The sequence below is a fragment of the Zea mays genome, chromosome 10 (genome assembly GCF_902167145.1).
Source record: "Zea mays cultivar B73 chromosome 10, Zm-B73-REFERENCE-NAM-5.0, whole genome shotgun sequence".
In the NCBI taxonomy this organism is placed as follows: Eukaryota; Viridiplantae; Streptophyta; class Magnoliopsida; order Poales; family Poaceae; genus Zea; species Zea mays.
This window is the reverse complement of record NC_050105.1, coordinates 34,769,379-34,773,091: the sequence shown is the minus strand read 5'-3', so window position 1 is coordinate 34,773,091 and position 3,713 is coordinate 34,769,379.

The following is a 3,713-nucleotide window of genomic DNA, read 5'->3' as shown; positions in this document are numbered from 1 at the left end:
AGTAGCGGTCTGCGACGAGGTGGCCTAGCGGCGACACAGACATGCTCTGACGAGCAATTGCGCGGACGACAGGGCAGTATAAGGGAAATTAAGGGAGTGGGGGAGTTGCTCACCTCGAGAAGGAAATATGGAGCGCCTGAGAACGACGGGGATGCAGGGATGCCTTGGGTCGATGGCGATGGAGCTTCGGCTGCACGGGGAGAAGGCCGGTGAGCGCGGACCGGGCAAAACAGAGGAGTTGGGGGAAAACCAGAGGGTGCCTCGTGTTGTTGGCGAATAGGCGGAGCTCATCGAGGCAACAGACACGCAGACACTCAACGACGGCCATAGAACGGGCGCCGAATCACAGCGGAGCTCCACGGGCGCGCACACAGAGCGAGGGTGTTCGGCTGAGGGCGCAACTGAGCGAGGGGAGCATGTGAGTGGGTGTGGGCTCTAGAAAAGGACTAGTGTGGTGGGGGTGTGGCTGGGAAACGTGATCGTGGGCGCGTCCACGACGGAGATCGCGGGCGGGAGGTTAGGGAAGGGATAGTGGCTAACAGGTGGGGTTCGTAGGCCAGCTAGGGCGACCGTGCGAACGGGCAGTCAGCGCTGAGAGGGTGGTCCCACCGAGCAGCGAGAGAGAACAGGTGCGTGCGCGAAAGGATTGGCGCCGATAGGCCGGTCCCACCGGGCAGCAGGAGGGAGAGAGGGAGAGAGAGCGCGCGTGCGTTGACAGGTGGGGTCCACCTGTCAGGCAATGCGTGCGCGCGCGCCGGCCTGACTGGGCTAAGTTGGGCCGAGTGGGCTAAATTTGGTTTTTCTTTTTCTCCGATTTTCCTAATGCCTTTTATTTTTATTTTCTCTAGTGAACTCAATTCAAATTCAAACACAAATTCAAATTCAAACATTTCAAACATGTGCATCAAATCTAAGAATAATTTAGGCTCAGCATGATGCAACATCTCATGACTCACATAGTTTTGACAAAATAAATAATTAATCCCTAACCTAATTAACTTAACCCTAAACAAAAGGAGGAGAGAGGAGTCTAGAGAGAGAGACAAAGGGTAACACCTGAATTTGGTAGGCACTTAGAGAATAAATTTTATACCCCCAAATTCAGGGTGTTACTGCTTTATGGAGGAGGAGCACATCGATGCTGACTGGGGTGATCTCGAGCTGACTCCACTGGCTGCCCCAGTTGAGCCTACATCCTTGACCTCGAATGACGAACCCAACATGTCTACTTCCACTACTTGGGGTCCGCTCGAGCCTGAGGGTGCTGAGCCTATAGGAGTTTAGGTTATTGTTGAGGGGGAGACCACTTCATCGAGGGAGGCTCCACGACATGTCCAGGATGATCACCCTCCTTAATAGATGATTGGTGAGCATCATTAGCGAGTCACTCGCTCCAGGTATCATGAAATGTCCCACATTGCTCACTTAACTTTTGTTGCTTGTTTTGAGCCTCGATATGTTGGACACGCTTTGTCTGATCCTAATTGGGTCAATGCTATGCATGAGGTTCTTGAAAATTTTGAGAGAAATCAGATTTGGGTTTTGGTGCCACCTTCTTCGAACTGTTATCCCATCGGTACCAAATGGATTTTGAAAAGCAAGTAGAGTGAGGATGGGATGGTGGTGCGAAACAAAGTGAGGTTGCTTGCCCAAGGGTTTTGCCAAAAAGAGGGTATTGATTATGAGGAAACCTTTGCCCCTATTGCTCGTTTAGACATCATTAGAATCCTTCTTGCTTTTTCTGCTTTGAAGGGTTTTAAACGTTTTCAAATGGATGTCAAAAGTGCTTTCTTGAATGGGTATATAGAGGAAGAGGTTTATGTTAGGCAGCCCCCTAGTTTTGAGAGTTCCAAGTTTCCAAACCATGTTTTTAAACTCCAAAAAACCTTTGTATGGTTTGAAACAAGCCCCTAGAGCCTAGTATGAGTGTTTGAAATCTTTCTTGCTTGCAAAGGGTTTTAAAATGGGCTATATGGATAAACTTATTTTTCTCCTCAAACATGGCAATGATACCCTTTTAGTTCAGATATACGTTGATGATATCATCTTTGGTGGTTCTTCTCATGCTCTTGTTTCCAAGTTTTCAGATACTATCAGCAGGCAGTTTGTAACACCCAGTCTAATCCCTGGCCAGCGGTACTTACTCCTAGCAGCTCTCTAGGGTCATATATCGTCCCCACAGACCAACACGAGTCTTTTGTGCGCACTTTGTCCTCACTCATGCGCACCCGAGAAAACTTCTCAGTCGGTCACCCATCCCAAATTGCTCCAAGCCAAGCACGCTTAACTTAGAGGTTCTTTAGAGATAGGCTTCCGAAAAAGAAGATGCACCTTGTTGGTATGGATACTCTATTAATTCTATTAAGCCTTGGGCTAGGATATCACCATCCCAGGGGTCAGGATATCACAATCCACCCCCCTTGAAAGACCGACGTCCTCGTCGGGCAACCCCAATCTAGGAACCTCCTCTCTTAGCCATGTCTGTGTGTCTAGTGTCGTCATATGCCATGCCATGTGACCACTCTGGGCCACAAGCGCCATGCGCCATATACCCGAATCCCTAACCCACACACGCCCTTGAAACCGCGAGGGTCGGCTCTGATACCACTTGTAACACCCCGTCCAATCCGTAGACCAGCGATACTTTCTACTAGCAGCTCTCTAGGATCATATATTGTCCCCACAGACCAACATGAGTCTTTTGTGTGGCGTTTCATCGAGGGATTCTCTAAAATATCAAAGCCAATGATCTCACTGTTAGAGAAAGGAAAGGAATTCAAGTGGACCCAGACCTGCGAGGACAATTTCAACTAACTAAAGTTCAAGTTGATATCACCTTCAGTGTTGGTAATGCCTGATCTGCAGAAGAGGTTTGATATATATTGTGATGTATGTCGCCTGGGCTTGGGATGTGTTCTTATGCAAGAAGGACATGCCATTGCCTACGCATCTCGCCAGTTGAGAAAACATGAGCTGAACTATCCCACTCATGACTTAGAACTGGCTGTCGTGGTGCACGCTCTCAAGATTTGGAGGCATTATATAATAGGGACCAAGTGCCAAATCTATACTGATCATAAGAGCTTGAAGTATATCTTTACCCAGAAAGATCTAAACCTTAGGCAATGCCGTTGGTTGGAACTCATTAAGGATTATGACTTGGAGATCTATTACCATCCAGGCAAGGCGAATCTGGTTGTAGATGCCTTGAGTCGAAAGGAACATGCCCACACAGCTATGGCTACCTAGTTACTAGATGAGTTGGCAGATAACTTTGAAAGGCTCAACCTGGGAATAGTTGCTCATGCAGAGGGAGTTACTATAGAAGTAGAACCAACCTTGGAGCAAGATATACAAAAAGGTCAGGTTGGTGATGCTAAAATTCAAGAAATCAAAGATCTGATGGTAGAGGGCAGAGGTCCAGACTTCACAGAGGACAAGCAAGGCACAATCTAGTTTAAGAACAAGATATGTGTTCTTGAGATTGATAGTCTCTATGAAACCATATTGAAGGAAGCTCATGACTCAGCCTACTCCATTCATCCTGGTAGCACCAAGATGTATCAGGATCTAACACAAAAGTATTGGTGGTATGGTCTCAAAAGAGATGTAGCTTCACATGTGGCAGTTTGTGATGTTTGCCAGAGGGTAAAAGCGGAACATCATAGACCAGCTGGATTACTTCACCCTTTAAAAATACCTGAGTGGAAGTG